This window comes from Macrobrachium nipponense, chromosome 28 (genome assembly GCF_015104395.2).
Source record: "Macrobrachium nipponense isolate FS-2020 chromosome 28, ASM1510439v2, whole genome shotgun sequence".
Lineage (NCBI taxonomy): Eukaryota > Metazoa > Arthropoda > Malacostraca > Decapoda > Palaemonidae > Macrobrachium > Macrobrachium nipponense.
In genome coordinates this window covers 52763592-52786278 of record NC_087217.1, presented here as the reverse complement: position 1 = coordinate 52786278, position 22687 = coordinate 52763592, and positions in this window count along the sequence as shown.

The following is a 22687-nucleotide window of genomic DNA, read 5'->3' as shown; positions in this document are numbered from 1 at the left end:
TGACACGTGCCTATGTTGTATTTTAATCTATTGCACTTATCTTCTCCTTCATGTTCTCTAATATCATAATTCAAACGTAGAAGGTTTTTTCCTCACAAATATATATAATATATATATATATATATATATATATATATATATATATATATATATATATATATATATCACATAAACACGATAACATCACTGAAGTCCTGGTTTCTTCTCTGCGCGTTGGTTCGAATCCACGAGAGGACGAAATTGTTACCACAACTAAAAATTTTTAAAAATTTCCCTTCGATTAACATATATGAAAGTATATTAATTCCGAGTTAGTGCGAATTGGATACTAAAGGACATTTGTAGCTTAATGCATATATATATATATATATATATATATATATATATATTTTCATATACATATATATATGATATATATATATATATATATATATATATATATATATATATATATATATATAGCATATATATATATATATATACATACTACCTTCTACAAATATACCTCTGCGAATTAATATTATAATGAAAACAATCATATTTTCTGATAGAATTAAGGCCAAAATTATCATGACGTTAACTTTCCCGACACTCGCAGTCTCCCGATAGATTCTTCATACTCCCACGAAGCGAATATTGAGCGACCTCACGAAAGAACGATCATTCCTCTAAAGTATTCGCTTTATGTCCCTCTCTAAATCACGACGGTTAATAAATCCTACGGCCTGGTCCTCCACGATTCATCAATATCATCAACGTCACCGGTCATCGTCGCCCCGAACGGACGATGATTTATTGGCTTTCCTTTCCAGTCTGACCCGAAAGATGGCACACAGCGACGAGGTCACGGGAGTTATTAGGATGAAATGAAGTGGACGAATCGGAATGGATGATGACGGACACGAGAGAGAGAGAGAGAGAGAGAGAGAGAGAGAGAGAGAGAGAGAATTTTACATCCTGAATTAGAGACCTCCAGCTTTGTAAATGTTACCATTTACAAGGAGTTACAAGGATTAGGATGTCTCAAAGACTTGTTAGTCCATCCGAGGAGACATCGTGTGCTCGCTTATCTGTAGGAGCAGGTTTTACTGTTCATTCGCAGTGTCCTAATGATTTGGTCTAGCTTTCTTTTAAACTCTTCCACACTGTTGCTGTTTACAACTTCTTTCTGGTGGCAGCTTATTCCACGTGTCACATATCTTGTATGTAAAGTTCCCACTATGGGATGTGTTGTATCTCCTCATTTCTAGTTTCCATCCATTATTTATTGTCTGGTTTTCGTTTAATGTAAATAGGTTACTGTCTACTTTTGTTATGCCTTTCAGTATTTTAAATTTTTCTATAATTGAGAGAGAGAGAGAGAGAGAGAGAGAGAGTCTTATGATTGGTAAGGATTCCCTCATCGAGTCCCATCCCATTTTGATGGAATATATTTTTGACAGAGAGAGAGAGAGAGAGAGAGAGAGAGAGAGAGAGAAAGAATATCTTATGATTGGTGAGGTCTGATGGCATACATTTTTTACAAAGAAATAAACATTTATCTCCATTATTTGTTTTTCTCGTTTCTCTCTTTCTCTGTCCACTCAAGTTACGACCCACAACAATTGACTAACAACTAGATCAACAAAGGTTTACAGGATTTTGGGGTCTTATCCATTGGCCCATCAGCGTCCGGGTTGGAGAGAGAGAGAGAGAGAGAGAGAGAGAGAGAGAGAAGAACCTTCTAACTCCTAAATTCCTTCTCACTTCTGGATACACTTACTACTGTAAACATTGCATCTGAAAAAAAAATTGTAAATGATTTAATACAATGAATAGAACAACAAGATAAATTGAGACACATAGGTGGATGATTTATTCTGTATATCAACTCAGGCATCTGGAAATCGTAGAAATTATCGATATTTATGACACTCAAGCCATATTTCTAAAGGTCTGTCTACACGAGCGGGCCTGATCGGCGTGCTCCGGGGTTGACGGGCAAATTCTGGCGCAGTGCTGCCACACTCTCGGATTGGAATTATCGTACTGGCTCCTCAAAATTATGGGTTTTCAGTAAAAAATATCGTACAAAATTGTAGATTTTATCGTAATTATTATCTCACACTGTTTCTGATATTTAACATATTTTTATAATTTGATAAAATAATGAATATATGTATGATTTCTTTGTAGTCATTAATATCTTGCAATTTACATATATAATTAAGAAAAAAATACAAATGAAACATTTCTCTCTACAAAAACGAAAAAAAATGGAATTATGAATAATTAGTTAATGTTATCAACAATTGTTATGGACAAATTATTACTATATTGTATTAACACTGTGGTAAAAAAAAGTATACAGCTTAGAACGTCACTTCTTTCCATAATGTAAACTAAACTGATAACGAATTAACACGAAGATATGTGAGTTGATAGGCCCACCCATACATATCTTTAAGCACCCCAAAACATCGAAAATCAAAATAGCATCACTGAGTAGTAATTTAAAATAAATATATATAATTAAACATGACTGGTACTGATACCTATCCCATGATAAAGGAATTAATAACAATAATAATTGTAAAGTATATCTTTAAGAATCTTCTTCCTAATCAAATTCAAGTTCTCTGACGTTCTGAAATATCTGAGCATGATTATTTATTCTGGAAAACATATCATTTGCAAGAGTAAAATGAACACATGACCCTCCTGAATCTTTGATGCAACTAGCAGAGAGTAAAGCCCCATTAACTGTCCTTGTTTTCAGTCTGTTTCTTTGTTTAGTTTTAAAGAGGTTAACTTTACTGAACACTCGTTCGCATTCAGCATTAGAGTGCGGCAAGCAAAGAGCAGTTAGAGCAAATTTGGCTAGGTCTGAAAAACTACTTTTTTTTTTTTTTTCCTCCTGGCCGGGGGCCCGACGCCAGGCAGCCCGACCCGTTCTCCTTCCCACCAGTGGCCCCACCCCAGGGGACCAAACTGGTGTCCTCCCCACAAGGGTCCTCAACCCTGGCGGCAATAACCAGTCGCCTCCCCACTGGGGGGCCCACTCCTGGCAGCCCAACTGATTTGCTTCCCCGCTGGAGGCCCCACCCCTGACGGCCAGACCAAATCTCCTCCCCGCCAAGGGCCCATCCACTGGCGGCTCGACCTGGTCGCCTCACCCACTCGTCCTGGGACCTGTGATGAACTTTGCCCATTCATCCAGAACCTGCGGCGGGCCTCGCACCACGACTCTCCTGGCAACTGTGGCGGACCTCACCCACCTGTCCTAGCACCCGTGGCGGGTCTCGCCCGCCAGTCCCAGCACCCATGGGAGGCCTCACCAGGCAACCCAGGCACCAGTGGCAGGCCTCACCAGCCCACCCTGGCACAAATGGCGGGCCTCACCCGCCCGTCCGGGGACCTATCACAGGCCTCGTCCTCCTGTCCTGGAACCCGTGGCAGGGCTCGCCCGGCCATTCCGACCCGTGGCAAGCCTCACCCGCTCGTCCCGGCACCTGTGACAGGCCACGCCGCCCATCAAGGCACCTGTGCCAGGCCTCACCCGCCTATAAGGCACCAGTAGCACACCTCACCCGACTATCCCAGAAGCTGTACCAGGCATTGCCCGAACGTCCCAGTACCTGTGGTAAGCCTTGCCAACCCTTCCCGGGATGTGTGGCAGGCCTTGCCCGCCTGTCCCAGGACGCATGGCAGACGTCGCCTGGCGGGACCTGTGGCGGCCCTCGCCCACCATTCCCGAGACACGTGACGGACCTCGCCCACCCATCCTGGGACCCATGGCAGGCCTCCCCCATCAGTCCCAAGGCCCATGGTGGACATCGCCCACCTGTCCTGGGAGCCATGGCGGACATCGCTCACCCATCACAGGACCAGACGTGGGCCCGGTCCCCCTGTCCGAAAACCCGTGGCAGATATCGCCCGCCTGTCCCGGGACCCGTGGCACACCTTGAATGTCCGTCCCAGGAAGAGTAGGTTGGGGATCACCTGTCGCGGGACATGTGGCGGACATCACCTGCTACTCCCAGGACCCAAGATGGGCTCCGGCCTGCCCTTCCCGGGACAAGAGGTAGACATCGACCGTTGCGGTAATTGCCCGCCCATCACAGAACCCGTAGCGTATATCATCCGCCCGTCCCGAGACCTGTGGCAGGCCAGGCCCGCACGACCCGGGACCCGAGGCAAACATCACCCGTCCATCCCGGGACGCGTGGTTAGCCCTGCCCAACAATCCCGGGACACATGCAGACATTGCTCGCAGTTCACGTAGCATACATTGCCAGCCTGTCCTGGGATGCATGGCAGGCCCCTGGCCTGCCCATCCCGGGACACAAGGCAGACATCGCCCGCCTGTCCCGAGACGCGCAAAGCCCCTACCCACCCGTCAAGGGACACGCGGCGGACATCAACCACCCGTCCTGGGAGCCATGGCGGACATCGCTCACCCATCCCGGGATCCCGAAAACCTGTGGCAGATATTGCCAGCCCGTCCTGGGACCCGTGGCAAGAGGCAGACATCCCCCACCTGCCCGCCCGTCCCGGGACGATCGGCGGACGCCTGCCCGCCCGTCCCAGGACGATCGGCGGACGCCTGCCCAAGGCGGGTGCCCGCCCGTCCCGGGACCCGTGGCGGGCCCTGCCCTTCCCGGGACCCGGGCCCAGCGGGGGCCTGCCCGCCCGTCCCGGGACCCGCGGCGGGCGCCTACTGGCGGGTCCCGAACGGCTTCGGCCGGAGCCCGCCCGCCGTCCCGGGACGCTCGGCGGACGCCTTCCCCCCGGTCCCGGGACGATCGGCGGGACGCCTCGCCCGTGCCCGGACGACCGGCACCCCCTGCCCGCCCTCCCGGGACGATCGGCGGGACGCCTGCCCGCGTCCCGGAAACGATCCGGCGGAATGCCCTGCCCGCCCGTCCCGGGACCCGCAGCGGGGCCTGCGCCCCCCTTACCGGGACGGGCTCGGCCGGACCCGCCTGCCCCGCCCTGTTCCCGGGACCCGCGGCGGGCGCCTGCCCGCCCATCCGGGACGCTCCCGGGCGGACACCTTCCCGCCCGTCCCGGTGGCCCCGGGCGGCGGGCGGCCTGTTGGCCCGTCCCGGGACCCCGCTCGGGCGGGCTGCCGCCCGTCCCGGAAGCCCGCCCGTCCCGCCTGCCCGCCCGTCCCGGGACGCTCGGCGGGCGCCGGCCCGCCCGCCCCGGGTCCCGGGACGCTTCGGCGGGCGCCTGGCCCGCCCGGTCCCGGGACCTCGGCGGGCGACCGGCCCGCCCGTTCCCGGGACGCTCGGGCGGGCGGGCCGCCCTCCCGTCCCGGGACGTCCCTCCGCGGGCCCGGGCCGGCACGCGGTCGGACGTGGGCTCGGCCCGGGCCACCGGCCCGCCCGTCCCGGGAACGCTCCCGCGGCGGCCCGGCCCGCCCGTGGGACCCTGCGGGCCCTCGCCCGCCCCTCAACTGCACAGTGTAGCTATTCTGTACCTTAGAATCAGAATATGCCACTGCATCTTCTCAATTCTCCTGGGGATTCTCTGAATCTTCAAGTTCTTTTCCTTGCACTCCACAAATCCTACTCAATCCCTCTCCTTTCTTCTTTCCTTCTCCTGGCACCTCCACTAATCCTACTGAATCCTCTCAATTTTCTTGGGGCTTCTCCTAATCCTGTTTCTTCTCCCGGCACCAACACAAATCCCCTTATTTTCTTCACCGTTTCTATATTCCCTCCCTTTTCTTTTCCATCCACGAATCAATAAAACTCTAAGTAAACATTTTAACATATTTATTTCCGTTCTAGTTCAATTTTATTCAAGGATTAACAAAACAAACTTATTACAAAATAAACATCTTCCTCAAAATTTCCACATCTTATCCGTCTGAATGAGGCCAGTGCAGTCTTCATCACGCCATTTCTTCAACATCCACACAAGCTTCTGCAGTTTTGTTTTCAGTTGCTCTCCTCCATTCGTCTTCATTTCTCCTGGAGGTTCTTCAAATCAGAGACCATTTTCTCCTTCGTTCCTCGCAGCCATCCAACCTCATCATCCATCTGGTCGTTCCATTCGCCCTGGACACCGGCCTTCTTCTTCAGCGACTCCAGGCCACCATTTCCTTCCTCTAGAAGGCATGCCAGCTCGTTCCTCTTGAGTTTCGCTGTTTCAACTTTACACGCTTTTCCTTCCAAGAGGTCCTCCAAAGCCTTCTGCAGGCGCTCCAACCTCAGCTCCAAGTTTTTCCAGTCGGATTCCCGCTTTTTGCTTGAGTCTTTTTGTTCCTGAATGAGCCTCGCTATCCGCGCCGCTTCTGCCGTTTATAGCTGCACGTCTTTCTCCTTCTGTCGTCGGAGTTTCTCGACTCTCGAGCCCCTCAAGCAGGCAGTTTGCGTCTGACCACTGCCCAGACAGTTCCCTTATCCTCTCACAAAGGGCATCGTTCCTCTGACCAATTTCCTTCACGTTGTTCTTCAGATGCTGGTTTTCTTCGGCCATCTTGACCATCTTGTCTTCCAGCTGCCGTTTCTCCCTCTTCTCTTTATCGTTCCAGCTTCGAGCGAGTGAGCCCTCTCTTGCAAGGCCTGCTGTTGCAGCACCTCCTGAGTGATCTGCATTTCAAGAACGCGTTCTTCCCTTCCGCCCGCCTTCTGCGAGAGTCTCTTCTTGGTAGTCGAGCCTCTCTTGTAGCTGAAGAATTATTGTCCTGTCCAAGTGCACGCGCTGCTCTCTCTCTGGCACTGGATGGCTTCTCGCAAGGCCTCAATTCTCTCGTTCAGTTCCTTTTCCTTAGGCTGTTCAGCTCCATCATTATCAGTCAGGAGAGAAATCTCGCCAGCGAATAGGCAGCCACACCAAACAAGATCACTAATAACAGCTGCTGCCAAGGCCAGATAAGGCCACATTTTCTTCAAACTGAAATCCATATCTGAAGTATCCAGTTCATATACTCTCCTCTCTCTCACTCTCGATTTTTCGTTGATTTTCTATATTCCACGAGAGATATTTTGGTTTATCGAAATATAGCAGGAAAGATTCTGAACTTTAATTATGTCTTGTCTCTTGGTTTTATAAATTGCTGAAATTCTCTCTCTCTCTCTCTCTCTCTCTCTCTCTCTCTCTCTCTCTTTCTTTCTTCCTTTCTTTCTTTCTTTCCCCGAAGGTCTGGAATTCTTCATTTGTTCCTTCATTTAGGTTTAAGGCTTTGCATTCAATATTTTGAGAAGGAGAGAGAGAGAGAGACCGTATTTTTGCGTAGAAAAACAGAAAAATAGAGAATCTAATGTGTGTATAACCATGCTTAGTGTATAATGCTTTAATTGAGGTTTATATTAATATTATTCATTCTGTCTATATATATATATATATATATTATAATATTAATATTATATATATATATAATCTAATATGATATATATAATATATACATATATATATAAATATATAATATATATAATATAATATATATATATATATTATATATATATATATATATATGATATAATGCCCCAAAGTCAGGTCACCTTTTAGGCATGCTGTCTACGCACGAGGAACGCCAAAGGACACGAATGAATCAAAAGTATATTGTGTGTGTGGGCGTAATATACGTGAAGTTGCAACAGTACTTAGAGAGAGAGAGAGAGAGAGAGAGAGAGAGAGAGAGAGAGAGAGAGAGAGAGGAGAGAGAGAGAGAGAGAAAATGGCTACGGTTGTTAATGATGATGTTTTTTCCCGATCACAAACCGTGACCAGGTAGTGTTTTTTCTTCTTCTTCTTTCGAAAATAGCGTATTCAGGAACTTGGCCTTTTTTCTCTTTAAAGGAAAATTCTGATGGCCACAGCTGTGAGTAAGAATAGACCAACGTGAAATGACTGTTAACAGTGTGTATTTTATAATCTCATTACATTTCACCAGTATCTGTTTATTTATTTAATGATTTGTCCATTTATTTTTTTTCTTTTCCAATTACTAGTCTCTTCTGTCTGTTTATCTGTTACCTTCTGTTACTACTTCCTAATGAACACCATAATATTCTTTGGAAGCTTGAATTTCAAGTCAGTGGCCCCTTTGGTGGGCTTCTTCCATATGAATACGGTTTGTTATATAGAACCCCCTTTCCTTTCTGCCTTTTTCTTATTTTTTCGGCCCTGGGCAAGAACAGGACCTCTGGTTGCCCGTCCCAACTGCCCCTAACAATTCGCACGTCCGTCAACAATCATTATGCCAATGAGTAACTTGAATTATTGGGTAATAATAATTCACTGACACACAACTCGTGCGTAACGCTGGCCACTTGTTTCTTAGGATGTCGGATGTCTGATACCATTAAGAAGTTTTCTGTTTCCTGATTTCGTGAGCTAGTTTATCGTCCGTTCTATTTTAACCTTTTTAGCCTTTCTAGGGGACCGTTGTAGTCTCAAAGTTAGTATTATTATTATTCTAAAGATGAACCTCATTCATATAGAATAAGCCCACCACCACAGGGTCCATTGACTTGAAATTCAAGAACAGAAGGTAATGGGATATACAGAATGAAGAGATCACCAAACACACACACACACACAGAGTTTCATTAGCGACTTGTGTTTGTGATGGTTAATTTTTCAGAAATCATTTTCACAAGCAATTTATAATTGTTACCAAAAGTTCCCCTACTCAAATGATTCTTCAATTAATTATTTAGTTCAATTGAACGTTTGCTACAAGTTTGCACACACACATACAGTCCGTTTCTTTTTTTGTCTGCTCTCTCTCTCTCTCTCTCTCTCTCTCTCTCTCTCTCTCTCTTTCGTCCGGTTTTTTTTTTACCTCATCTATGGCAATAAATTCGGGGATTTTCCTTTGTTTACCATTTTGTCAAATGAATTCATGAATTCTCTCTCTCTCTCTCTCTCTCTCTCTCTCTCTCTCTCTCTCTCTCTCTCTCATCTTGCCCCTAAGGTCTGGAATTCTTCATTTGTTCCTTCCTTTAGGTTTAAGGCTTTGCATTCGATATAAGTTGAAAGAGACCTTACAGACCTTACATCTTGTTCGGGTTGCCCTAGGTCCCTCAGTATGAGGCACCTCTAATGTCTACCAGAGAGTTGCTAGTACATCTTCCGGTATATTTTGCATCTTCCAATCTTGGATGGTCTGGGATGCAGATAAGATATTTGTCGAGCTTATTCTTAAACACATCTACGCTCACTCCTGTTATACTCTCAAGATGAGCTGGCAACGCATTGAATAGACGCTGCATTATCGATGCTGGTGCGTAGTGGATTAATGTCTATGTGCTTTCCTTATTTTTCCTGGTATAGCTTTGGGCACTATTAATCTACCTCTGCTTGCTCTTTCTGATATTTTTAGCTCCATGATGTTTTCAGCTATTCCTTCTATCTGTTTCCATGCCTGAATTATCATGTAGCGTTCTCTTCTCCTTTGTAGACTATATAATTTTAAGGATTGTAGTCTTTCCCAGTAGTCAAGGTCCTTAACTTCTTCTATTCTAGCTGTAAAGGACCTTTCTACACTCTCTACTTGTGCAATATCCTTTTGATAGTGTGGGTACCATATCATATTGCAATATTCAAGTGGACTACGAACATATGTTTTATAAAGCATAATCATGTGTTCAGCTTTTCTTGTTTTGAAGTGCCGTAACAACATTCCCATTTTTGCTTTACATTTTGCCAATAGAATTGCTATTTGATCGTTGCATAACATGTTCCTATTCATCATCACACCAAGATCTTTAATTGCTTCCTTATTTGTGATTGTCTCATTATTAGGTCCCCTATGTGCATATAGCTTTCCTTCTCTGTCTCCATAGTTTATTGATTCAAATTTATCAGAGTTAAATACCATCCTATTTACCTCTGCCCAATCATATACTTTGTTAAGGTCTCTTTGTAGCGCGTTCGTATCTTCATCACAAGTAATTTCTCTACTTATTCTTGTGTCATCTGCGAAACTACTCACTACCGAGTCCTTAACATTACTGTCTATGTCTGCAATCATAATAACAAACAGTAATGCAGCTAACACCGTACCTTGTGGCACATCGGAAATAACCTTAGCTTCATCCGATTTCTCATCGTTTGCAATAACTATCTGTTTTCTGTTGTGTAAAAATTCTTTTAACCATCTTTCTACTTTATCCACTATATTATGTTTTCTAATTTTCTTCGCTAATATATTATGGTCTACCTTGTTAAAAGCTTTTGCAAAGTCTAGATGAACCACATCTGTTTCATTTCCGCTTTTCATTCAGACGTTAATTCATAATTGTTGGGTCAGACTCCCAAATAACTTGATAGGTAGGAATTTAATATAATGTAGATAGTTTGAAACCAATTAAGAACTGTCAAGCCCGATTGTATCCTAAAGTTGGTCATGTTCCTGTTTTTCAGAAGGTCCGCACGGTGCCACTGACGTTACGCAGTGAGGCTGAGAGTGCGCTGCAAGAGCTTGAAAAAAATAAGATTATAGAAAGAGTAGAATTCTCAGATTATGCCTCACCAATTGTTACTGTCAAGAAGCAGAATGGATCCCTTAGGATTTGTGGGGATTTTCGTAGAATAAATTAAATTCTTCATGAATCTAAATTCCCATTACCTAATATGTCAGAATTAATTTCCAGTGTTGTCTGGATATAAGTATTATACCAGACTTGATCTCAAGAAGGCTTATTTGCAAATGGAAGTTGCTCCAGAAGACCGTAAATATTTTGTAATTAACACACATTTGGGTCTATATAGATATTTACGCTTACCATTTGGTATCCATTCTGCTCCTGCAATATTTCAGAAGTTCATTTCCCCAATTGTTAGCTCTATGATTTTGCCTTATCCATATCTGGATGATATTGTTATAGGTGGAGACTCACCAGCTGAACATGATAAACGTGCAACTAGCAGAGAGAAGAGCCCCATTAACTGTCCTTGTTTTCATTCTGTTTCTTTGTTTAGTTTTAAAGAGTTTAACTTTACTGAACACTCGTTCGCATTCAGCATTAGAGTGCGGCAAGCAAAGAGCAGTTAGAGCAAAATTGGCTACGTCTGAAAAACAAGACTCTCTTTGGGACACTTCTCCCCAGAACTTATCAGGTGACTCATTAACGAGATGTTTAAGTTCATGTTGCAATATGGGAAACATTCTCCATTGAGCATCCAGCTTTTGAAGTATTGAGTGGTCATCTGGGGGTACAATCAGGGGAAGCTCAGATGCAAGAGGGAATAAGGAGGGGATTCTGTCTCTGAATTCTGATGAGAGAGCATTTTTTGGACAGAGAGTTTAATTAACTTTGACAGGACACCATCATTGAAATTATACCTCTTCTTTATTTGTGTGCATGCCACTACAAGGAAACTTCTACACCTCTGATATAACTCCTGCTGTTGAGCTTTCTTTTCCTGTATGGAGGGGTTTTTTAATCCCTGCATAACTTTAACTCCTAGGTACATTTGGTCCTGTCCATAAATGAGAGAAGGAGGTCTCTGAATAGCATGGACACTTTATCATGGAGAACTGTTATTACTGCTTTATCTGACGGGAAAAATTTGTTGAACTCAGTAAACTTTGGAAGAACCCAGTCAAGGAACATGAAATATAACTTCATGAAAGGATCATGAAGGGAGTTGATAATCAACTCTGTTGCTAATAGTTTCTCAGCGAACCACTTCTCCGAGAAAAATAGCTTCAGTGCCTCCCACTGTTCCAATAGCCTTTGAACCACGTTACAATTGGAGACAAGTGGCAAGCCATGTACGGACTCTGAAATAATTCTTTTTTTTTTTATAGAAATTAGCCTGTTTCATGGAGGAGTTCACCGACCATTTATATTTGTAATTAATTACTTATCAACACCTTAGAATTATCGCACAAACCGTACGATAATGGAAAATGCTATCGTGCATCGTACCAAGGCCGTTTTTATCGTACTTGTACGATAATTATCGTACGTGTGGCAACACTGTTCTGGCGGGCTTATCCGGGAATGTTGTCCACACGGGTGAGGCGATGGAGAGGTGGGCGTGCCCGACGATGCCAGTAGTATGTTCAATGCGGTACAATAAACACGGTGCCTACCGCAAAGAAGAAGATATTGTGTAGCATGATATTTGTTTTGTGTGTGATGATAAAGAAGTAAAAGAAGAGAATGTGGTGCAAAGAATGGCTCAGTAAAAGAAATGTATTTGGTTAACGTACGTCTGCCAGGGTCGTAGCTCAAGCCATCGGGCACCACCATGGTGATTTTGCTACAAGACCCATCGGGCAATTTGACGGTTTGCCCGTCAAGTGTACCCGTTAGAGGGGAGGTCCGCCGATCAGGCCCGATCGTGTGGACAGGCCTTAATAACGTATTTTAACCTTCAGGTATCACGACTTGTAGTGACATTCCTACTTCACCGAAATAACTTAAAAGATTTCAAACGTATATATTGTTTTGGTAAATTAGGAATGTCACCATAAGTCATTTATATAATCTAGTATATATATATAATAATAATATTATATATGTTATATTACTATATATATATAATAATTTATATATATGGAATATGGAAAAGAGTTTGGGAAAGTTGAAGGATTTTTTTTTTTTTGGAATGTAATTTTTGTACATATAGGCTTTTATACTTTTAATGTTATAACTCAGGTGCAATCACACACAAACATACAAGTAGATATCTTATATATATACATACATATTATATATATACCTATATATATTAATATATATATATATATGTATATATATGTATATATATAATGTATACATGGTGTGTATATATATATATATATATATATATATATATATATATATATATATATATATATATATAATATAAAGGTTTTTGTGCCACGAAGGAAAAAATGAAAAAGCGAGATAGCCGAGTACTTTCGGCTATCTCGCTTTTTCATTTTTGCCCTCGTGGCAAAAAAACCTTTATTTATACATAGCATCACGTTTTATATACTTCGTGATCAAGTTTTATTCATATATATATATATATATATACCATATATATATATATATATATATATATATATATTATATATCTACTTGTATGTTTGTGTGTGATTGCACCTGAGTTATGACATTAAAAGTATAAATGCCTATATGTACAAAAATTACATTTCAAATAAAAAAAAAAAATCCTTCAACTTTCTCAAACTCTTTTCCATATTGCTCTCACATACAAAACTAGTCGCTAAAATTAACCGAACGTGGCAGAACGCAAAGACTCAGTCAGAAAGAGCCATCTGAACGAAGCCATCAGCTGGCTGTTGCCAGAAAGAGCCATCTGAACGAAGCCACCCGGCGGTGCGCCAGTTATAATTCATCGCCAGAACGCGCGATGTCATTCATTAATGGGGCTCTTTTACATAATGTATGTGGCAACGTCCACTCGGTAAAATGTTAATACCGCCTGCCCTACATAGGATGGGTCACTGCCTTTATCAGGTCACGTTGTTCAGCGGATTAAATTATGTGATATTCGCATTCATAATCCTGACTTTAGCCCGTCCAGTACACAAGTGAGAGTTTAGGTTAATGAATTCAGAACCTGTCGTTAGACTATTTTTTTTTTTATTCTCTTTCAAAATGTGTGGAAGTTCAGATTTCTTTGACATGTTATGATGCAGAAACAATATATTTTAACAATCATTTAGACACATTCTTTTATGAAAAATTTGGCAAACTTTCCTAGCGTTTCACTTGCAGAGTTATATATATACATATAAATATATATATATATATATATAGCGTGTGTATTTGTGTATGCATTCATATATATTACATATGTATGTATGTATGTATGTTGTATGTGTATGTATGTATGTATATATATATATATATATATATATATATATATATATATATATATTATATATATATATATATATTATATATATATATATATATATATATATATATATACATATATATGTGTATGAAAATGTAACCATGTATCACCAGTCTCTCCCGAACACAACAACATAATTCTCAATATTGACTGTTATTCGTTTCATTTGATAAGGAATAGCAGACTGCCAATAACTTACCAACACCGTTGGACAAAACGAGTGACTTAATATGAATATTGGAACTTCAAGATCTGTCAGTTGTCAGCAATCATGGGTCACCATGAGTCACAAAAGCACAAGAAAATAATTCCCTAAGGACATGAGGTTGCTTGGCTTCAGATGAAGCCTTATACCAGTGCTGCCCAGCTGCCCCATGCCTTTGGGCAACCCGTATAATCGTGATAAGGCGTTAGAGGGTAAGTTAGGCACGGGATTGAATCTCTGAACAGCCAACCAACAAATACGATTTAACGATATTGATCAATACATCTTTCTCATTTGAAAGTTTTAATGCTTTCTTTACTCTTCCATCGCATGGACTAAATCAAGGTTCCGATGGAAAACCGATTTCAGGATCTTTGGGAATATTCAATTTCATTCATACTATTTACCCAGGGCGGACAAACAGGTTTGCAGGATTGAGGGTGGATGTGTTATGTCGACCCTACCCTCCCAATCAAGGGGTTCTTGATATCTATCTGTAATAGTATTTTGATTTCCGTAACACATGGAAGATATGTCAGTAAATAAAAAAAAAACTCACACACACACACACAAATCATCGGTGCACTCCACAACTGCCAATATATAGATTGAAAAATACATAACATTTTATAGTTTTCTTAAGAGGAAACTCAATACCTGTTCTGATAAGATTTTTGTACTTATTTATTGAATGTTTGTGACGATACAGAACAAGAATAATACAAAATCGCGTGGATTTCCTACTGCTTTTTTTTCTGCTTTCCAAAAGAATTCCTTTATGCTTGGGCGCGCTTTCATTTTATCAAGGATGCTTATGTTTGCAGAAATATGATCATCTTTGAAAAAATTATGGTATTAAAATATTCCACATGACCTCGAGAGCCACAAAAACCAGGAAAAACCTGTCATTTTCGTATTTCCTATAAAAAAAAATTAAACATGAAAAATATAACATTTAAACCAGCATGTAAATTATACATTTCCCATTAGAAACCGATAATGATAATAATTTTAAAAACTGAAAAAAAATTGTGGTACTCCCTACTAAATTGGACTAAAAAATATAACAATTAAAACCAGCATTCAAATGATCCACTTTCCATTAGAAACGGGACGAACGATAATAATAACGAAAAAAACCCACGGTGAAAAATAAAAAAATAAAAAACTACTTTTTTGGCATTTCGTATAAAAAAGCATGAAAAACAATGGAATTAAACCATCATGCATATTATCCATTTCCCATTAGAAACGGGCTGAATAATAATGAAATAAAAACCCACAGTGACAAATAAAACATTCGTTTCCCATTAGAAATGGGACGAATAATAATAATATTAACAAAAACCACAGTGAAAAATAAAAGAAAAAAAATCGTCCCACGCTTTTTCATCATCTTGGCGGAACAGAAGAGGAGGAGGAGGAGGAGGAGGAGGATATGGATGATAATGTTGGGGGGCCCCTTTTCAAAAAATCATAAATTGCAACCGATAGTCGGCGTGAAAGCTTCATAAATCATCAGTTTACGACGAGGCGTGCTGGTGATCTGTCAACAGTAATGGGATCACGCTCTGACCCCCATCATACACCGTTGTGAACGTTGCGAAAGCATCCATCACATTCTATCGCTTCTCTCTCTCTCTCTCTCTCTCTCTCTCTCTCTCTCTCTCGTCGTTCGTGTCCGATCACTCGCTTTTGGTTCAACGTTCGATTTTTTAAACTTATTTTTTTGGGGTCTTTTTATTTTATGGTTTATTGTGTGTATACGGTTAACATATATGAAAATATATTAATTCCAAGGTAGAGCGAATTAGATATTAAAGGATATTTGTAGCTTACTGCGTACATATAAATCATGGTGATGTGATAAGACTCATATATATTGTATATATATGCACAGATGTTTATGTATATATACATATATGTATATATACATATATGTATTTATGTATATATATATATTAATATATATATAGTATATATATATATATGTGTGTGTGTATGTTTGTGTGCATATAAAAACTTAAGTGTGCCCTTCTTTGTGTTTGCCTTATACCTCAAATCATAATCGTGGAACATACACATTCCTTTGTATGCTTTGTTTGAGAATGATGTCATTCTTATATATAACAGGGTGCAATGTAAAGATTTGTTTTTGCTAAACAATTATTCTCTATATAAAAAGGACGCTTTAGCTGTTAATGCAATTAAAAATATGCCTAAAAATATGTAAGCTCCAGATATATGTACAGAAAACAGTAGAGAATTTGGAAATGCTTTAAAAAGTGTTCAGATCACAAACAGTTTATTGCGTCAGATGTACGATATTTAAAATAAATGAGATTATTAAGTGAAGAAAGCGACATTAAAATAAAATAGAAATGCAAAATTCTTCAAACTAAATTAGAAAGTTGCCACCTCGTCCGAGCCAGAGCTAGACCACTTCACCTCACCGAATACATATCGACGCCACGACAGCAACCCAGCAGCAACCAGCAATCCATTCCCACCGAATAAACAGATCATAACACCCGTGTTAATCGACCTCAGCGCCAACTGTCCAATTTCTCCCGCCCACTAACACCCCACCCACCCGCCCACTTCAAAACGCCCACGAATTCCTTATTGATTTGGGCAAGATGTTACAACACGCGAAGAAAACGACCATTCGCTTCGAAATTTATGGCAACTTATTGACTTTCACTTCCTTCTTTTTTTTGGGTGGGGTGGGTTGGGAGGGAGGGGTGGGGGGTGAAAGGTGGACTTGGTAGTGAGAGGTTGAGGAATGAGGGAACGGTATAGGTTGTCCACTTGGCGACGTGACGACAATTATGGATCTCCTTCTTGATAACAGGTTTGTTCAGTTAAGCAATGAATAAAGGATTTTTTTTTTTCTAAATAAAAATTTATTTCCTCAGCATTGAATGAACGATTTTTTAAAATATAGCTTTATTCAATCAGCAATGAATAAAGGATTTTTTTTTAGTATAATTTTGCTCAGCCAACAATGAATAAAAAATTTCTTATATATAGTTTTGTTCAGTCGGCAATGAATGGGAAATTTTTTTATATTGCTTCGTTCAGTCTGCAACGAATGAAGGTTTTTTTTTTTTAATGTAGCTTTGTTCAATCAGCAATGAATGAAGGCTTTTTTTAACACAGCTTTGTTCAGTCTGCAACGAATGAAGGTTTTTTTTAATGTACTTTGTTCAATCAGCAATGAATGAATGCTTTTTTTTTAACACAGCTTTGTTCAGTCAGCAATGAATAAGGATTTTCTAAATATAGCTTTGTTCAGTCAGCAACTAACGAAGGATTTTTTAACAGCTTTGTTCAGTCTGCAATGAGTGAAGGATTTTTAACATAGCTTTGTTCAGTCAGCATAGAATGAGTTTTTTTTTGTAAATATAGCTTTGTTCAGTCTGCAATGAATGAGGGATTTCTTTAAAATATAATTTTGTCTGGATTTTTGTCGTTTCCTAGATCTTGATTCATAATAGCCTTCCCATGAAAAAAAATATACCGTATATATATATATATATATATATATATATATATATATATATATATATATATATATACATATATATATATATATATATATATATATATATATATATATATATATATATATAACCAGCACATACAGGAAATTCCTCACAAGAATCTCTCTCTCTCTCTCTCTCACACACACATACACACACACACACACACACACACACACACTCGCGCGCGCACTCATAGAAACGCAAGTGTTGATAAGTAATCTCAAGTCTTATCGTTTCATAATTGTCTGATCAGTATTTCTAACTGGATTTCTGGTCTGCTGACGTTAAGGCCGGTACTGAGAGCTGCTTAAATTCGGTACTTCTTGGAACCGGAATTCCAGCTTCCGCTTCGTTGCCGTATTTCTCGTCGTTTACGAAAGAATTCATGTTCTGGTTATAATTAATATTAGTAGTAGTACTAGTACTGTATGGTCTCATGACAAGTACGCCTAATGTTTTCATTTACATCATTAGCGCCCTTTTGAAAGTTTGCAAGAACAATATAAAGAAAAAATAGATAAAAAAAATAGGCCTTACAATCAAGTCTTTAATATTATCGTCAAAACAAAGCTTGATTTGTATGACTCTTACTTACAAAAGGTGTTTCGGATTTCGAAAAGGGCCCACCCCACCCCTCCCTGAGAAAAATGCTTCGGTAACCCCCGCCCTTTAACAGGTAACTGCTGTTGTATTTAAGTAACAGACTATTCCAGTCACGTTATGGGGACTACTACGGGTTAAGGGGCAATTCCAGCTAAATAACACTGGCTATAATTTCCACACGACTACAGCCAGGACACAGCAGGTACTGGATGATTCCAGACAAATAAGAGTGCAAGTACTAGATGACTCCAGCCAGTTAAGGTGACTGCAGGTACTGGATAATTCCAGTCATGTAAGGATAACTGCAGGTACTGGATGATTCCAGTCATATCATGCAGGCTCTGGGTAATTTCAGCCAATTAATACCGACATCAAGTACCAGGCGATTCCAGTCCAAGTAATGGAAAATACATGTTGCTGGACGATTCCAGCCAAAAAACATTGACTACAAGCACCAGACGACTCCAGCCATGAAATATCGATTCCAGCCGAATGAAGGATGAAATTATCTTTCCTCTCGAAACATATACCCTTATTTTTAATGATTACACTTAACAACATCTTATAATTTCGATTCCGTGTACGTTCTGTGTGAGGCTTGTAGAAGCAGGAGAGAGGCTGAGAGACGCTGTAGATTTATTTTTGTAAAATTAATGTGAGATGGTGTCTGCAGTTAATTTGATTATGTGAATAAGAATTTGGAATTACAGTAACACAGAAGTATTAGAACTTGACTCAAGGACACTAATGAATTTTTATTTACTCAAGTACGAAACTGAATTTTGAATTACACAAAATTTTAATAAATGAATTTTGAATTACATAGTATATACGAAAATGTATTTTTAATTACACAAATTATACGAGAATGAATTTTTAACTAAACAAAACATACGAAAATGATTTTTAATTACACAAAATATATCAAAATGAATTTTCAATTACACAGAATGTACGAAGATGAATTTTTAAATGCAAAAAGCTACAAATAAAATATTAACTACATTTTACCGGAAAGAATCAGAAAATTGCTACAAAGCCACAAAACTGAAACAAATACAGAGTTAAACATACAAACGTGAATTCGTAATCCCAGGAAACCAAAGTATTACCAAAACTATCACAAGGCCACAAAAATCAAATAACAAAACAATGCATATACCACATAAAAGCCATTCTAAACCTCCTCGAACATCTGCGATGAATGACAGTGTACATTAACGAGACACTGTCCTGATCATGCGTTGAATTCTCTGCTTTGGACGCACGGTATATATATATATATTTTTCGATTAATAAATTGGAGGTAGCGAGCGAGGGCGGCATTTAATGAGGCCTGAGTGTCCTTGCTTCAGAATGCTTCCTTGTATTGTGGGTTGCTAGGCTCATGATGCGTAATAACATCAAAACAGGCTTCAATTGACACCGAATTTTCTTCGGCGCGATCGAGTTTTCTGTACAGCGTATAATCAAGGCCACCGAAAATAGATCAATCTTTCGGAGGTCCCACGAAGCTCTCAGCCGGCCGCGGTGGTCTGTGTTACTGTGTTACCAGAAGCATGATCATGGCTAACTTCAAATTTTAAATAAAATAAAAACTACTGAGGCTAGAGGGCTGCAATTTAGTATGCTTGATGACTGGAGGGTGGATGATCAACATGCAAGAACGGTGAGGCTCTTGCTCGTAGAGAAGTTGTAAAAGAATAGTGAAAGTTCATTATGGTGTGGGGACGGAAAAGTGGTAAAGATTCAAAGCACAATATCTGGTTACTATAGTGAAGACTCTCATTTATATTTGTTTGTTTGTATGGTGTTTTTACTTTGCATGGAACCAGTGGTTATTCAGCAACGGGACCAACGGCTTTACGTGACTTCCGAACCACGTCGAGAGTGAACTTCTATCACCAGAAATACACATCTCCCACACCTCAATGGAATGCCCGAGAATCGAACTCGCGGCCACCGAGGTGGCAGGCCAAGACCATACCGATCACGCCACTGAGGCGCTCTCCTCATTTATGCCCAGTACACACATGGACACATTTTCCCCGGTATTGGTGAACTATATAAGCAAGTAGGCCATAGGTTAGTACATAAATTTTTGATGGTGGTAACAGTCAGGCAGCCAAAGTCAAAGCCAAATTGAGTAGCTGTATACCAGAGTTATTTATATTTTTATACCTAATAATCGTGAATGTTTAAGTATTGTAAGACTACGTTTCGGACAAATCCAGTTGAAATTGCATAGGATGAAACGACTGTCTTTTCAAAATGGTGATTTTTCCCTTCAGCTGTATACTTATTGTGGTAGAAAAATTTGACTTAATACATAGCGATAATTTTTCGGCGATCAATTTAGAATTTTAGAAAAAAAGTCTGCGTAATTAGGTCTTGTTCCCGGCATAAAATCCACTGAAGAAAGGATGACTGAGGTAGCGAATAGAGTGAAAATATAGCAAGCAAATCAAGCAATAAACATGGAAATAAGTTGCGATGCAAAGGACAGAGGCAGAGGGAACACGAAACAATAATGTTTAAAGTATCAATCGCATAAACAACCACAACAAAAACAACAGCAGAAGCGAAAACAATAACAACAACAGCAGGTGGAACTTCGAAAAGGTGGTTGAAAACGAGGCATCATGACTGGTGTGGTGGTGGCAGCAATTGGATATTGGTGGGGGAATGGCAGGGGGCAGTGGGCAAGGGTCAGGGAGGGAGCTATATGTCTGTGTTGGGAAGTAGGATGGGAGATGGGTATTGGCAAGGGGAAGGGGAGAAAGGGGTGGGATAGGGACTTCAGCCATGACAGCCATGGGGACGTATCAGGAGGGATTATTTGGGGGGAAGGGGAGCTGGGGAGGGGATGCTGAGGGGGAGGAGAGCTGGGGGAACGGAGCAAGGGGAAGGGGGTTGGAACAAAGGGGGGGGGAGTTGGTAAGAGAGGTCAGAGCTCACGGGTGTTGATGGGATTTGATGGTGGGTGGTAGGAGATACACGTAGGAGGTAGGGGGAGGAGAGGAAGGAGGAGGAGGGGGAGGGGGAAGGGGGAACAAAACAGATAGACGGTCACGGTGAATTATTGTTTTGTTGTTTATCGCATTAAACGCCGATCCATCTCTATTTTCAACTGAGGTTGACGCATGGCAGAGAATTTTGTTATTGTTGACAGGCCAGTAATGTGTGCCACTCACAGCATTTGGCTTTATTTATTATATGTCACTGGCAATGATAATTTTTTTTCTCTTTCTCTCTCCCTCCCTCTCCCTCACCAAACCCACTACCCCCTCCCCTCTCTCTCTCTTTCTCTCTATCTCTCGCACACCCAGTTGATTGACGCTGGAAAGACAGACGAACAGACAGACCGATAAGGGTGCAATCATGGGCACAAGTGAATTATATTTCTCTGGATAAAGAGGACGATTTAAAATATGAAGCGTATATAAATTGGGATAGTGTGTTAATGTGACAGTTTGAAATTATGCTATTAGAAGCGAGCTTTATATGGTTGAATACAGACGTGTGTATATATACATACATACATACATACATACATACATAATTACATACATAGTAATATATATATATAATATATAATATATATATATATGTAATATAATATATAAAACTATATATATATAAATATATTATATATATATAAAATATTCAGTGCTTCTTCGTAATCCATAAATCACTAACTCGCCAAGAAATGACAACTATAGACACGTGAAGGGAGAAAAAGAGAGAGACGAATAACGGCTGAGTAAAGAACTGTCACTAGGGAGGACTGTCAACAGGGAGTCCAGAAAGACATGACTTATGCTGACAGATATATTGACAGAATTCAGAAGGTAAAATCTTAAGTTGACAGGACATGAAGGGAGGGAAATAAATAATGGAAACGTGTCAACAAAAACAGTTGTCTGCAGCGACAGATGTCGAACACGTTTCTCGTTGGAACCAGACACAAAAACACATTACAAGCATGTGTTTCATGACGGACACGTGTCCTTCAGAGCACACGTGTGTGAGTGAATGCAAAGAGGCGCACTCAAATGTGAAACACTGTGGAATTCATATTGCCGGGATCACACATGTTGGCGGTAGGTTTCAGCATACAAACATCATAAGGAAGCGATACAGTTGAATGTAAATCAATCAATCTATTCAGTGGTAATGCTGGTATAAGGCCATACTAAACCAACTACCAAACAACCGTTAACGAGATATTTGTCCACACAGACAATGGATACGGAAAATAAACAATAATCCCAAATATATTTAAAAAAGGCTAATTCACGAAATTTAGACTTGAAAACCAAAAACAGGGAGTTGAAGCGGTTGGACAGCAAGATAAAGAGATCTAGAAAATAGATCTGATGAAGTAGTGCACGGATCTAAAGATGGAAGTGGGAGAAAACATCACAGCTGTATGAGGAAGTAATAGTTAAAGAGGTTGGGCAGCACGATGGAAGAAAAACAATGGGAATGGAGGGTATATAAAAGGTAA